The sequence below is a fragment of the Lacerta agilis genome, chromosome 8 (assembly GCF_009819535.1).
Source record: "Lacerta agilis isolate rLacAgi1 chromosome 8, rLacAgi1.pri, whole genome shotgun sequence".
NCBI lineage: Eukaryota > Metazoa > Chordata > Lepidosauria > Squamata > Lacertidae > Lacerta > Lacerta agilis.
The window spans coordinates 27437009-27453765 of record NC_046319.1 but is presented as its reverse complement, the minus strand read 5'-3'; the positions used below and the strand labels follow the sequence as shown (position 1 = coordinate 27453765).

The 16757-nt window shown below is 39.1% G+C and overlaps 1 protein-coding gene across 4 annotated transcripts in view; it reads left to right on the top strand.

Moving 5' to 3' along the window:
• The window catches only part of ZNF536 (zinc finger protein 536), a 446856-nt gene that overhangs the window by 121941 nt on the left and 308158 nt on the right, over positions 1 to 16757 (top strand). For 2 of the 4 annotated variants that reach the window (XM_033156683.1, XM_033156686.1), the window contains exon 1: positions 2978 to 3104. The exons of the other annotated variants lie outside the window; for them this stretch is intronic. The gene's annotated coding sequence lies outside the window, so the exon portion shown is untranslated. Of the gene's footprint in view, positions 1 to 2977; positions 3105 to 16757 lie in introns of those variants that run through there. 4 annotated transcript variants of the gene reach the window in all.

The following is a 16757-nucleotide window of genomic DNA, read 5'->3' as shown; positions in this document are numbered from 1 at the left end:
AAATAGGAAGCCTTTGTTTTCCGGGTGTACAGCTTGCAGAACTTTGTTTGTCTCTGTCCTGCGGCCATTTAGCTGGTGTCATTTCAAAAAGTGGGGTTTTTTTTGTTCATCTCTTTGAGCTTATGGCTTTCCTAGGCTTTTTCATTTGTAATAACTACATTTTGTTCTCAACCCAATGACTTTGGACACATGTGACATGTTAGATAGATTTTGGTTATTGGAATAAGGAGATTAGGTTCATCAACGTTTGCTATCCTTGGGGTTTGGCTCCTTTGCATGTCTCTGAGTTTGGATTACTTGGAGGAGGAATTATCCACTCTGGCCAGTTTAGAGTGCAGTGGCTGTCATGGGCTAATACAAGAGCTTGTTTTTCATTCCAACCAAGTGTCCTCTAAATAGCTAAACCATTATGAACTTGCTCAGCGATTCCCAAACTGCAGTCTGTGAATGAGTTTCATGCAGGTAGTCTGCAGCCAGGACCTTTCAAATGTTCATAGAGGCCCAGGCCACTTCCAGGTCTTGAGGCCCTTACCCATAATAAAAGCTTTAAAATGATGAGTCAATGGACATAAGTAACTGAAAGCTGCTCCCTTGCTTGCTCCAGGCTCAGAGCAAGAAATAAAAATGATAGGCATGTGTTCTAGTCTGAAAACTAAATGCCCAGATCAAATGGGATAACTTTGCACAGTGGAAAGGGCTCAGATTGGAACCCCACTTTGCTGGGAATTAGCCACAGTGAATTCAATAGAACTTCCCTCTAAGAGGACATGGTTAGGCTTACACCATAAATTGCTGTGCAAGTGGCATTTTTAAAGTATGGCTTGTGGAGACAGGGCTATTTAAAAAGGAGAACTAAAGGACAATCCTACTACCTTAGTGGTATGGGATTATGATTTCCTTGCAAAGCACACATTGCTGTAACACACCTGTACACTTTCCTTGTGGGCATATACATGCTGTCTTGCTTAAAGCCACATTCCATGACATTTAGAAGCCTACGCAGAGTGGGAGAACATCCCCAGAACTGGGACTTTGGCAGCACTAATGCAGAGGAGTGTTATAGTCAAGCTTCACACCAGAGGCGTCTTGAAAGAGGCCAACAAAGCTCTGTGAGAGATATTTTTTTTAAAAAAGAAAATAGAAGAAGCCACAGAATCACAAACCCAGCACAATGAGCCTCAGCTCACATCCTTCTTAGTACACAAACAAGCCACTTTGTTATTGATTGATTTCTTGTATTTATATCCTACTGGTGGCGTATATGATTTTTCCCCTTCTCGCTTAATCCCCACAATGACCCTGTGGGGTAGTTTAGTTTGAGAGACAGTGACCAGCTTCCAAGGTCACCCATAGCCAAGTGGGGATTTGAACCCTGGCCTTTTCCAGGTCCTAGTCTTCTTCTGCACAATTAAGGTGCAGAAGCTCCATTCTCCATATTATGATGCACAGGAATCAGCTATTTAGAGTAGTGCTGAAATACTTTAAATGTTGCTTTTCTTCATTTGGTGACATATCTCCAAGCAGATCACAGGGATATCATTCCACAGTTGTCTGCAGATTTTCTCCAGTGAATACTTCTTGATTTTGTTGAAATGTTACAATTCATTGTGCTATGATTGGCTGGGTGAATGGCGTGGAGCTGTGTTCCGATTGGATGTGTTGCGTTGCTATCCAATGATTGTGCAAAGAGCAAGTTGAATGACAACGTGAGTATACAATTCAAAATTTCTGCTGTGTCGGTCAGTTAGTCATCCAATTAGGAGTACAAACAATAGCACATAGCTCTTAGAAGTAACCAACACAGCACAAATTCTAATTGTATATTCATACACACACACACACACACACACACACACATTTTGATCCGTTCTGTCAAGTGTTGTTGCTGCTGTTGTTTTGTTCCTTGACTAGATGGCTCATATAATTAACTAAGATTGTGAACTGCAGATTGCAATGCAACACACAGTTTGAAATTTGCTCTCAGCAAATCTTCAAGAATGTGACCTTAAAATCTATTATGAAAAAGGAAAGCTCGTGTACTACACAAATTAGTAAAAGGTACTTTGGCAGTTCATGAAATAGGTTCTGGATTGGCCACAAACAATATTTTTGGGGGCCACATTGAAATAATGTAAACTGACTTTAGTAGAGGTAATGTGGCAAAACTTCTCATGGTGTGTTTGATCCTGCATTTTCTGCATTAGCAGTGACAGGTGTGGATGTGAATAATATTTAATCAATTGCAAATGTAAATCAGGGCCATTTTTGCATTTAAATAATTCTAGGATGGCATCCCAGTATATCAGTAGTGGATAATATTTCTAACCCAGGCCCCATATACACTATACTTATTTAAAGCAGTATCATGCCACTTTAAACAGTAATCCCAAATAATCCCAGGAGCCATAATCTGTTAAAGCTGCTGTGAGTTGTTAGGAAACTTCCCATCTTCTCTCACAGAAGTACAATTCCTAGAGTTCCCTAACAGCTGTCAGCAACCTTAACCAACTACACTTCCCAGGATTCTTTGAGAGAAGCCGTGGCTGTTTAAAGTGGCACAATACTGCTTTAAATGTATTTTGTGGAGGGGGTCCTAATGCTTCCTATTCAGCTGTTTTGACTGGCTTGTGTAGGTTGCAGATGTTTTCACAAAATGGTGGGGGAAAGCTACAACTAGTAGGTTTTTGGGACTGCAGATAGTTGCAGGGTGGGACTGTTGTAGCCCGCCCCCTCCCCTCAGTGTTATGTTGTAGAGACCTACCAAAACAAGGATCCAAGGCAAAGGTTTCTTTCGTTGTGCTCAGTGTTCATTGTCATAAAAAGCCCTAGTTTCATTTGAAAGTATGGAAAGTCATATGATCAGAAAACAGTTGCCATCACAGTGGAACTGTTACCAGGTTCTTAAGTGATCACCAGTTGCTGCCTCTGTTTTTATGGTTTATTCTACTTCATTATTTTCCTGTTTTCACAGATGGGAAAACTGAGGCAGAGTGATTGAGCAACCTGCTTTAAATTATTGTCTGAACCAGGATTTTCATAGATGACGTTTTTCCTCCTGATCATGTGTACAGACTACTAAGACCACAACTTTCTATATGTCCCAGGTAAGGCAATATTGCCCTGTATTTCACTAGTGTAGTCTGATGTGTTCTTAGCCTATTAGGTCGATGGGGGCCCACACTAATTCTGAGTTTGGAACAGTGTACATAGAAATAAATATTTCCATAAGTACAATGATTCCTCTGCTTGGTTAAAAGAGAACAAAAAAAAGCTTTCTTATGCAGGTGCTGCCTTTTAAAAAGCTGCAAACAGAAAAAATGTGATCCATGAAAACAGTATCCTTCCTCTTCCTCTTGGAAGACAAAAAAATAATTTTGTGGCCAGAGAGGTCTTATGACATAAGAAGATTCTACCATGTAAACTCTTCTTTTGATACACAATGGATGCACATTTTGTGGTACATAAAATCTGGAGGAAACCCTGTGAAAACCACTCCATTATTATGAGCTTGATATCGAAACAAACCAGTCCCCACTTCCAAGTAAGTTCCAGTGAGGAGCATCTGGAAACAAAATGACACACATTAAGTAATATGTAAGGTGGGTGTGAGAGAGAATGAGAGAGACTGATACATGAGTGCTTGCATTGGAGGCAGTGGAAGTCCTGGTTTTAATGAAAAGTCATCACGGTACAGTTTTGAAGGCATAAGCAAGCACATGGATATACTTGCTAGATTGGTGAGCTCTATATGTTTACAGTAATGTACCTGCATATTTTAATCAGGGGGATTAGACTTCCATGCACAAATGAAATGGTACCTGCTCCCACCTCCTTGCTCCTCCCAGCACCTTTCAGCTCATGCTAAAGCTAACCATGGTTCCTGGCTTAGTGATAGGTTCATGCCAGAGATCATAGTGTGTTTTGCCCCATAAAACCAGTCTCAGTGAATCAAGAACAAACCTTGGCTATAGTTTGTGGTTTGTTGGGAGCAAAGCAAACCACAAACCCAGTTCAGATGTCATGTTAAGCTAGGGATCAGGTTTGCTTTCCTCTCAGCATGAACCATCAGGGAGAATTGAAATGGATGCTATGGATGCTCACTCCTGCATGGTTAGCCATTGTTTATGTCCGGACATGGCCATTATCTTATGGGGTAGGGAGAATGCTTCTTTTCCATAATTCACTCTGACCTACTTCGAAGTTAGTGGAGAGGCCCTCAGTTAATGTGACTACTTTGGAACTGAGAAGTACAGCTCAAGTATCCTCATATCTCCACTGCCATGAGACCTGGAGGCAAACCAACAGGCTTTAAAGGGCCATGAGGAACCCCGTTGGTCCCTTGTATCACCTTGACTCCTGGTGGTGTTGTAGCTTTTGGACCACCTGCAGTGGGGCAACAGAGAACTGCTCAGCAACGCTCTCTTCTGACAGATGGCAATGGTGCAGAAAGTCAGGTGTATGGGTCCAGCTTCTAGAGTCCCAGGTTTGAAATCGGAGCTCCTTATACCCCTACAGTTGCAGCATGCTTGCTTGGCAAACCAGTCCTAAATGTTTGCACTGGCATAGTAGCCTGCCGTGTTGAGTAATGTCCCTGAAACAGTGTCATGGTCTGTGATTCTGCTCAGGCACAGCAGCTGTCCCCTTCCAACCTATGGATTTATTCCCTAGCACAGCAAGCCTTAGGATCGGGCCATTAGATAATCAATTTCTCTGCCTGAAACTATTTAAGCATCACATTTGCTTCTAACAACTCCCTGTAGAAAAGTTTAATACGCTATGTGGCTTCCCTTAGTCTTTGGGATCAGTGGAAAACTCCTCAGGATTTCTAAATTAATATTCCCTTCGACTCAAATAAGGGCTTTCAAAGTGAGCCTGGGAGTTGTTACTACCCTCCCCACCCCATCTTCAGTTTACTGTCTATTTTTAACCCTGTACATACAGCACAAAGTAGTTTTGGTTTGGTTATGGTAATGCAGGTCTACTGCCACAAAGGAGCTGACCACAATTACTTAAATGACACCTTTGTGTAAAGGCTTATCCTTTCAACAGACAACCTGAAAATATTAAAATGTAATATATGCTGTGTTTTACCCTTAATTCCTTCTGAGATGTATCAGGGTGACACAAGAGAAAGGGGGAGAAAAACTCAAGCATTAAAGTCCTCCTCTTTGTTTTCTCTCTCTCTCTGTGACCCCAGCAATCTCTTTAGCAAGCCATGGTTCAGTAAACTGGCACACAGCAGCAGTTCTGCAGTGGAAAAATCATAAACCAGATGGAAGCTTAACATTTTTGTTTAGTTTTTAAGAGCAGTTTTTATAACATCGCTTAACATCATTCTGATGCATCATACTGTTTACACTTAAGAGTTTGTAGCTAAGATGTTTACACTACAGAGAATGTTTTAAGATATTTTATAGTTATGATATTTAGATAATTGGCAAGAAAAAAGATAGTTTGTTGAGATTACAGTGATGTTGGTAACCGTGAAGTAACTTATGAGACTCAATAAATATGTCCAGTTTGGTGGAAAGTACATACTCAGTTAAAACAAAACAACACAAGAGAGAATGTCTTTTTAGTGAAATCATTTCCTTTTCTTAATCAAAAGATGACAACCACAGCTTTAGAACTCCCATCTGTAACACACCACTCCACATATCTGTGAATCTACTGTGGGTATACATACAAAATTGATAGAATTAAATCAGTTGCTAAAATGTGTTTTTTTTTTATTATAAAAAAATATCTTGTGAATTGTGTGCAACAGTGGACAAAGTTCACGCTCTGTGGAATACCTAGTGATCAAAAGTCAGCCCTGTTTAACTTCTGCTTAAGGTCTTCATTTTCATATGAATGCAGCTCTGATGTTTTAATGAAGAATGTGTTTCTTCTAAGCATCTGGTCTTTGGAACATTTTTCTTTCTTTCAAAAAACGTATTAATCAAAAACAATAACTTCTTTTAACTTTTGCAAAGTGCTCTAAAAGAATGAAATAATCTGTGTGTGGGCTTCAAATGTTGGGAATGCAAACATTTCACAATAAACATGTGTAAATGAAAGTACTTGGCCAGATATGCTGAAAGATAGTACATGTTGGGTTAATTAATGCATACTCTATTAAAATAAACCTCGCTTTCAAGATCTGACCAATAAAAATCATTAGTATATTTGGATCAGATGTGCTGATGGATTATTTTTTACGTATATGTTAAACTTTTGCAGAAAGGATTGTCCTTGAAAAACCTAAAACCAGATTTGAAATTAATGTCAAAACCTTCCATTATTTCTCTGTCCTCTTTGTGTTTTCAATATAGCAATATGATGAATTATTCCAGTTTTATCAGCTCTACCTGCAATTGATTTACTATTGATAGCCTTAAATTTATCATTTTAAATGTGCAAATCACAGTTATGCAGCTGGTGAGTTGTATAGTTTCAAAGACATTGTTCTCCTCCAGAATGTAGTATCTGATTCTAACTATAATCAAATTACTCTACCGCTTTATTTTTAATCAAAAAAGTGTTTATCTTTCCTGATCTTGAATTGGAACCGTTTTAGCGGTAATCTAATGTTTTTTTTAAAAAGGAAAAAATGTAGCATGCTGGTTGTGAAATCGTCCATGTAACCAAGCATTTATTTTATTTACACACATTTTTCTTGCTGCCATCTAATTCATCTAGTTTTAACTGATCTGTGTAAAAATGGGGAGCTTGGTTTGCGCAACTTGCTGTGCCTGCACCATCACCCAGAACGAGCTGAAAGTCACAAAGTGTTCAAACAAAGGCATCAGAGTCTAAGGCCAGTGAAATTTGTCCCAACAGCAATGACAAGGGGCAGTTTAGTCAGATGAGTAAAACTGCAGGCAGCTGGAGTACAGATTTGATTTGTACTTGACCTGTCCTTTAAAAACAAGCTCCCTCTTACGTTCTTAAAGTGGCACCAAAAAGAAGCTTATTTGACGCAAGGAACAGGACTTGACCCGGTGGGTTGGTTTTGGGAGGGATGTGAGAAATAGACTTCAGGGTTTGGGAGGACAAAGAGTGAATAAATAAGATAATGTACAAGTGGTAGTTCACAACAGTGAACCATGTAGCAAGCTGATCATTTGTGGCAGATGCCCATGTGGTAAGGGGGAAAAAAACTACTACACATCTATCTATCTCACAATAGCAATCTGTTCTCAGAATCCATCCTCAGTACGGGTTCCAATTTCAGCTTTAAATCATGACTGCTAACAAGGCTGTTAATGGAATCGAACTGTTTTTCTATATGAAATTACCTATGAGAGGGAAATCCAGCCAGATGGGCGGGGTACAAATAATAAATATTATTATTATTATTATTGTCTTATTTCATTTGTGTTTGCTTCACTCATTTTTCCCCCATGTGTTCCTAAAGCCCCTGCTCGCTAGCGCAGGGGTGCAGAACCCTTTTCAGTCCAAGAACTATAGCCCCTTCTGGCAACCTTCTGAGGGCCACATGTCAGTGGTCGGCAGGCCTAGAGACAATGCCAGTACCAGACTATTTCACAACCTAGGCAAGGCTAACTGCTTGTATCTTGGCAAAGCATTGCTAGCTTCAACTTTCGAAAGCACGTGTCTTGTAGAAAAAAACTGAAACACGCAAAACCTGAAACTGCTAAATTTAAATTACAAGAATAAGTAATTCAACAATCTTAGATTACCTTTCTCAAATGCAAAAGAAAATGTTTTAGCACACAAATCATTTTGAATAATCTTGTGCGTTGTGATGTAAAAATCTAAGTCTCTTAAAAGTTTCAGGCACATGACAATCTCACTTTGCGTGCCTCCTCCTTTGCAAATTTTGTCACCAATTCCTTCACATCAAGTGCTAATGCTTAGGCATGTTCAATTGATATAGTAGCCAGGCCAACTAGTCTCTTTGGCAACGCTGCTGAGGGTATGTTAATTTTTATAAGTTTGAGCTTTGAAAAACTGGGTTTACTAAAGGAACATTAGGCACATTATAGCACAAAGAGCAGACCCTCCAAATATTCCTATTTTCCAGGGACGTCCCTGATTTAGAGAAGTCATAATGGTTTCTGATTTGATCCCAGATGGTCCCACCTTTCCGTAGGAGGTCCCCATTTTCATTGGAGAAATGTTGGAGGTTATGGGGTTATCTGACCTCTGAGCCGTCTGAAGGCAATCCTGTATAGCAAAGTTTTTTTAAAAATATTTAATGTGATATATATATATATATATATATATATCACATTAAATATTTTAATGTTAGATATATATATATATATATATATATATATATATATATATATATATATGTTGGAAGCTGCCTAGAGTGGCTGGGGCAACCCAGTGAGATGTGTGGGATATAAATAGTAAAATTATCCTTATGGAATAGGATGTCCCTATTTCCATTGGAGAAATGTTGGAGGGTATGAAAGAGAAGTGCTCCTATGGCATCATAGACTTTGGAAGTCTTTGAGCTATTGCTATAATTTCACAGCACTGATCTTCCATATCAATATCTTTGTTTCCATTGTGCATCAATGGTTTTTCCAAATTCTTGCAGGATTAAGTGGATTACAGTAGGGTTTTTTTGATACTGTATATATTATACAGGAAACCAAATAGGGAACTACAGTATATTGTTATAGCTGTTGGAATCTCTCTTCCACAGATTGTATGGCTGTATCTAAGACAGCATCATTGACTAAGTTTAAAAAGTGTGCATTGCAGGGCACAAAAAAGGCATGTGGGTTTATGTCCAGGACTCTCTTTTGTAGACCATTTCTTTGCCTTTCATGTTACTCCCATTATCATAGCCCTGGCCACACAGATTCTCAATTGGTAATCCCAGCTGCTCAAGCAGTCCAATAAGAGTTTCTGTCATAAAGGCACCTAGTCTCCTCTAAAACTTCCTGCTTTGTAGCACCTGTTAGAAGCTGTATAAGCTCATTTTGGATATCTTTTCCTAGGAAGTGAGCCATTGTTTATTGATTTGCGCAAATGTTCATTCATTATATGGTCAAAAAGGGCTAGATATTCTACAAACTTAAAAACCAATCCATTGCTAGCACTGCACAACTTTTTAGTTGTAACACAGAATGCCAAGTTTTGCATGCCAAGAACTCTGAGCAAAGCAATCAAGCATTCCAAGATTTGTCACTAATATTGTTCTTCTTGCCTAATTTTCTGCTGGTTAATACCATCAATTGTTTTTCCTTTAGATAAGCACAATTCAAGTTTCTCCCCAAACCTGATAGTTTTCTAAATGGTCAGTATTCCTCTCCTGTGAAGACAGAATTGCGGCAATTTTTCTTCCACTCTTTTGAACCTATTTATTGTAGAGTTGATGCAGCTTTTTGTTGTTGTTGAACAACTTACAGCAAAAAAACAAAACAAAAAACTCCCAACCCACATATTTTGAGCTTGAATATATCAACCATTGATGACACATTTCTTCACCTCTTCCCATATGAACCAACCTGGACCCTGCGATCATCATCTGAAGCCCTCCTCATTTGCCTCCTCCACAAGAGGTCCAGAAGGTGGCAATATGAGAATGGGTCTTTTCTGTGTTGGTTTGCTGGGCACCTTCATTACATATCTTTAGGCACCATGTGAAAACTATTTTTTCTGTAACTAGGTCTTTAGTTTAAGGTTACCATACTTTTTTCCCAATGAATCCGGGGACCCTTTTCAACTCCAATGCATTTTGTTTGGAGACTGATTTGTAAATCCGGGGACTGTCCCCGGGAAACGGGGACGTCTGGTAACCTTACTTTAGTTGATTTACATTCTATGGCTTTTCAAATGAAATTTTTTTTGGGGGGGGGGACGATGACTGTTGGTTTGTTTGTTTTTATTATGTGTTTTATGTTCTCATTTTATATTTTTTATGTTGTGAACTACTCTGTGATCTTTGGATGAAGGGTAGTATGCAAATTTAATAAATAATGATAATCATATACAGGAGAAAGTCTTTTGGTTTTTTTAGTCTTTGGGAAAATCACGTGAGGCAACTTGCTATGGTCCATGTTGTATTATAAAGGTAAAGGGACCCCTGACTGTTAAGTCCAGTCACGGACGACTTTGGGGCTGCGGCACTCATCTCGCCTTACTGGCTCCCACTTCAAACACCTGCCTATCTATCAACTCTTTCTATTGCTAGTCACCATTTTGCTTTTATTAAAGCACGGTTTAATGTCTTCCCTTCAAACGTTCTTTTTCACAGATTTTCTGGGGGCCAAGTTTCAGTCTTATGTGCCTGTGATTACCGCTCGATTGAATCCTTGCACCATATAGTGGTTGTCTGCCCCTTGTATTCCGATGCCCGAAAGACTTTACTACTTCCATTAATTCAAAAATTACCGGGGTATTTGGAAGAGACTTACCTTGCTCTTCTGTTGCTTTACATAGGGCAGAATTTCTGACCTCAGTCCTGACACTTAAGAAACGCAATGGTTTGCTATATACAGTTTGAAATTTTAATTTAACTTTTATCATATTCTACTCACCTGAGTATTTTTTTATGCTATTTTATTGTTAGCAATTGTAAACCAGTCTGTGATGTTCTGTTTCTGTTTTTGGTTGTTATGTTTATGGGTTTAAAGCCGAAATAAAATGAGTTGAGTTGAGCCTTATTGGCCGAGGGAGCTGGCATTTGTCTGTAGACAGCTTCCGGGTCATGTGGCCAGCATGACTAAGCCGCTTCTGGTGAACCAGAGCAGCGCACGGAAATGCCATTGTATTATAAGATGTCATGATTTGTCACTGCAATAGTTAGGCCAGCTAGCAGGGTAATTCAAGTCAGGCACAGTACCATCCTTGTTTGCAGACTTTGCAGTAATGTCAATTTTCTTTGCATCCTCTTTTTCGTCTGTGTGTTTTTCAGAAACATCTCAGCTTTGTGAAACTTTTGTCTTAGCTTTTATATCATATATAGTAGGAGCGCCGCATTCAGTGCTAGTTTCAACAACAGTATAGTCATATTCATGCTCTTCTGTTGCTTTCAGTGTAGAAAGGTATTTCAGGAAGAACCCTTCTTGCTTCGCTTGCTCCTTTGCTTTTTGTTTGCAGTATTGAACTCCAGATGGTCATTTTTTTTTATCAGCCACAGTTCACCACTAAAATGAATACATTTTCTACATAAGATTAAGATGCAGCTATAAGATTTAAAATAAAGTGCATTTTCACTTTTTATGCATATTACATAACCTCCAATCTCACTCCAGTCTCACTCTTACATAAAAAACCCAATTCTAATATTTGAATTACTTCAAAAATGATAAAATTCTTCAAAATATAAAATGAAAGCGAAATGTTATCAGAAATGTATAAGATACAACGAAAAATAATCTGTATGAAAACTGTGTCCCTCAAAGGTCAGTACTGCGTCCCTCTGAGATTTGCACACTAGGCAGATTCATAATAGTCCCTATAGACCAGTATCATTGAGCCTTACTTGCTGTGACTCTTTCATCTCTCATGCTTAGCCCCTTTGCTTCAGATATTATGTCTGGAGATACCAAGGGTGGAAACCAGTCTGCCTTTTGTCTGCACAACAATTAGCTCTTTTCTCTTTTCTCCCATTGTCATAGGATATGAAGAACTTAATAAAATAAAATCAGATCCTGTCATTTGTCCTAAATATTTAAATATGCAATTATTGCATTCACTGGCAAATCCCCCATAAACATCCTCAAATAAAAGAATTACGTCTTACATAAAATGATTTGCAAAAGAATGGACAGTGGGAACACTCCATGCCATGGAACTCCATGCCATGGAACCCCATAGGATATAGACTATGTACAGCCAGTGCTTAGGTAAATCTGGTATTTCTTGTGTAGATGTGGGTTTTAAAAAAATAATACTGATGGTGTGGTTGATGATGATTAAGCAGAATAAAGAACGAGAGGTTGGACACTTTACATATTATTTTTTCTTGTCACAACAAGCCTTGAGCTCACTTTGGTCACCAGCTTTATTATGTGTTTAAAGGTGAACTATAGGCTGTTTGTAGGAGAAGGAAATTTAAAGAACTCATAAATCTGGGGAGTTAACTCAACATATTTAAATTCAGAGATGAGCAATTATTTCATCTTTCTCTTCTACCTGGGCTGTTATCACTGGTCCATATTATTCTGATCCATACCCCCAATTACCTTCTGTGAAAACAGTGACCTGAAAATGTCCCAAGACAAATGCTCATCTGTGGCTCAAGCAACTGTAATTCCTTGTAGACAGGGATAATAAACTGGAACCAACTGCTTCTGAAACAATCTTGGGTATTCCTGGTCATGCAAACAAGCCATTTTGTTTCAGGACTATTCAGATGGTAATGGGAATCAAGAAGCTACCGTAATATAGTTGAAAAAGGAATTTGGCTAAGCATAAAGATCCATGATTATAGAGTAGCTGAATTTTTTGTTGTCATTTATGTTTTGTTTTGTTTTTTAAAAAATGAACAGTAGGATATTCTGGTGTGAGAGAATAAGATTGAGGACAATGGCACCTTTGTGTCTCAGAAAGTGAACAACGAATTGCCTTTCTTTAGACAATGAGACATTTCAAACTTATATGAACAATTCTTTTTGCCCTCCCCAAATAAAAAAAGATGGCAAAAAGAACTTTCCCCTTAGCTTATGATCAAATTTTAGCCATCATATTGGAAGCTTATTTGAAAACCAATAACAAACACGCTTCTTCCATTTTGTTTGTGTGTGCTGCTTGTTTTAATAAAAAAAGTGGTGATGTAAACACCATCACTACAGATTTTTGGTTTTCCTGTAATGAGTATCTTATGCTGCAGGATTTCGAGGATTTATTAGTAGCTTTATATTTAAAACCACAGAGGCCACAATCCACAGCCCACTTTTTCTAGAACAGAACCTTTGATTTCAGTGGACTCCTCCAAAGTAAGTGGGATGCTGTTTTCAGCTAGTGTGTGAAGAGGGGAAAATGGAAAGGAGACCAGGGCCAATAAGAAAATATGTAAATAATGGGTGGGAAGCCACATATTTTATTAAACACTTCTAATGAAAATCCCTCCAGATTCAGTATGGTGTGGGAATAATGAACTAAGCAAGCGTAAGTAGTCAAAATATCCCTAAATTTAGAATCCTGAGGGAGCCTAAAAAACAGCCTCTCATGAAAAGTACAGCATGGCATTATGGAGACTGGTATTATGTAGGCATAGACTGAATCCTATCCAGTTTTGACTAGCAACCTAGATAGCACAGTTTATCTGTTTTACTTATATCCTTCTCTCCTTTGAGAAAGCTCAGGGTGACTTAGAGAGGCTCCCAGCAGACTCTGCTCTAGGAACTGGCCAAGATCCAGCACACCCCAGTTTCACACTTGCTGTAGGGTTAGGTCCCCTGCTCCCTTAGTTTCCTTGGATCTTGCTAGCCAAGTAATATGGAAAGCACCAGATAAAAAGAAGATTCCAGGACTGCTATATTTTTGTTTATTCATTTTTATTTATTGACTCACCTTGTCTTAAAAGTCTTGGGATAGACTTTCCAATGTGTCCCCCCCCTCCCTTGAAGGCATACAATCAAAAGCTTCTATATTTTACATTTTTGGACAGCGTTCTCAATATACACTCTCAGATTTACCTAAGAGCCCCTACCATCATGTTGTACAATCACGTGCCATTTTAGAAAAAAGCAAAGTGAGTACTTTTAGCCAAGTTTGAAGATAATGGAACTGTTATATGGCATGTACAAAGAGCAGTATGACCCTCTCCAAGGTAGGTAGTTGACCAGTTATCTGGTCTTGGGAACCACCCACCCACCAATCTTCTCTTGCCAGGATTCAGACTCTAATACCACAAATGAGTCTAGGCACCGGTCCAGGGTTTGTACAGCTACTCTTGATTCAGATGTCACAGAAAAACAGAGTTGGGTAATATCGGTGTACTAATGATGCCTCACCCCTGACCACTCCTAATGGCTTAATATATATGTTGAATATCATTTGGGAGAGGATGGTACTCTGCAGCACAAATTACAGGTGGCTGAGAAATAATCACCCAATGCTGTCCTCTGAAACTGACCCTGGAGCTAGGACTGGGACCACTGTGAAGCAGTGCCCCCCCCATACCAATCTCACAGAGCTAGTTGAGTAGCATAGTATGGTCGATGTAATCAAAAGCTGCTTCAAGATCCAGTGGGAATAACAGGGTTGTCCTTCTCTCAATAAAGGTCATCCATCTTGGGCACCGAGGCCAATTCAGTCCCATAGCTAGGACTTAAACCTTGATTGGAATGGGTCAAGATAGCAAGAATGATGGTCCAAAATATCGGGAAGGTTGATGTTGAGAGAAAAATGGCTGCTTACTCTTTTGGTTTCCATCTTCAGTCCCCCCTCCCCCCACCCCCACCTCAGAACACCATTTTTAAAATGCCAGAGGTAGGAAAGGGACCTGGTTTCGAAATGTCAAATTTGGCAAGTGATTAAAGCCATAAAAGTAACTAATGATCCTCCTGTGGGAACTAAACAACAGTAAGAATGGGTAAGATATTTAGGTCTGAAAAGTGTCCACTGTATGTGAGCAATAAGTATTGGTTGTTTTTCCCTTAAAGCACTGCATTCGTTTTTCGTTGCCTGACTCCCACTGACTTGAACAGCAGTTGTGTAGCTTAGATTCCTCCCCTCTAATACATGCCTACGAAATGCTATTGACGAAAAAGTCTTTTTAAGAGCTAAAAGTCAGAGCATGTAGAGCTAATTCTCAGCCTCTTTTACCTAAACCATTCTGCTTTATTATTATTGTGGTCGGTAAGTACCTTCATGGATGCAAAAAAATTCTGATAGCAGATGGCTCTTTAATGCAACTCAATGGATAGAAGGCAAAGCTGGATGCATTTGGTCTAGAAATAACTCACAATTTAAAAGCATTTTTTTTAAAAAAAGTAAACAACACTGAGATAATGCCTATGACTCTGTTTCTCAATAGGCCAATGGGTCAGAGGGAATGAAAACCGAAAGGTTACACTTAGGTTACTCCACCCTCCTGATAATTTAATTGGATAACACTGGTCCATGGGATGCATCTAGCAATGGATTGAGGATTACAAACTTTTTGGTTACATTGTCCTGACTCCTTTGCTCCTAACTTTTGAGTCATTTTTGGAAGCTATGAAGTTCACTGGGCCACCCTGTGCAAGGCAGTTCCCAGGGCAACAGGGAAGATGGAACCCATTCTCTTCCCCCAAATGATGGTCAGAAAGGCCTGATCTCTAAATATATTAATAATTAACAAGTGTCTCCCTGATGGCTATGTGTCCTGTTGTATATATGGCAATCCTCTAATTGAAGGGCTGTCAGAGGACCATCCTTTGATTGAAGGAGTTCCCTGTTTGAAGGACTGCCTGATTCAAATGTGGTTTACAAATAAACAAAACAATCTTAAGAAGAGAGGATAGGGCCTTAAAGTGGACCATCAGTACTTTGTACTTGTGCAGCAGAATGATGAAGTCTCCTGGCCACAGTCTTTCCCACTATAGTGAGAAGTATTGTATTTCTATGTAAATTATAGGAATTGTTTCTAAATGTGTATGCATGTAAATTAGCATATGCAAGGTTTCTGTCCTTGCTTTTTTGCAAACCTGCCTCCTCCTTTGCCTCCCTCTCTGGTGGTGGCGTACTTCCCCTGGAAAATCAGTCAATGGATCAGCAGTCAAGGAAAGATGATGATGTCACATTGGTGTTTGTGTGATCAAAATAGTGAGCAGCACCTGTCAATTCACAGGCTGTTGGGTTATTCACCAGCTGAAGTTTCCGAGCAGTCTTTCAAGGCAGCCCCATGCAAAGCACATTGAAGTAATCTAACTTGGATAAGAGTGAGAAACATGTAACTGTGGCTAGATCCAGATCTATCCTTTAGCCTGTTGTTCTGCTTCTACAGGCATCCATTCAGTCAATGATTCTATCTCTTTCATGAGGGTTTCCCTGTCCACTTCTGTGTGGGGGAGAGCTCTTCACACTGGTCCCGTTTACTAATGCAGAAGTGCCAGGTGCACATTAGAGCTGGTGTGGAAGTTTAGTACATGTATGTATATGTTAGCTCATCTCTTACCATAAAATGTTAAATTATTGGGAAGCTTTTCCAATTTAACATTTAGTTAAAAAAAATAAATCATACCACTTGGCATTCTGTCAGGTCAGGTTTCTATCATAATAAAGTGGGATATCTGGTGGACATTTTATGCACAATGCCCATTTTTCATGACTTCTTTAATTAACAGCCATTTTTTGACCCAGACTTGTTATAAAAGTATTGCCATTCTCTCTCCTGCTAAATTACATCTAATGAACATAGTTGCATGCTATCAGATACAGCAATTGATCATTTTCAGATTTCTGTGTTTTTAAGCCTGCCTCATTCAAAACAGCTTTTGTGGTTTAGTAAGCAGGTGAAATCAAAAATCTCATTTCATATCTGACATTAATAACTTTCGGGGGAATGAACATTGGCATTTATGTGTGGACCCAAATCGAGTCCAATGTCCTAGAAGCACAAGGTCGGCAGACAATGCTACTAACTAGATAGGAAAATAAATCATGCATAATGCAGAATTTCTACCTTACATGTTAATTAATGTGTGCAATCAATTACTGATGTTACAATATGAGAGAGGAACTGGTTGGGAATGGGGTAATAAAAAACACCTATAGATTTATCTGCTGCTTTCCCCCCCTATTTAAACAAATAGTCTTCAAGCCTGTGAATGCTGTGTTGAGACATGCTCTGAATAATAAGC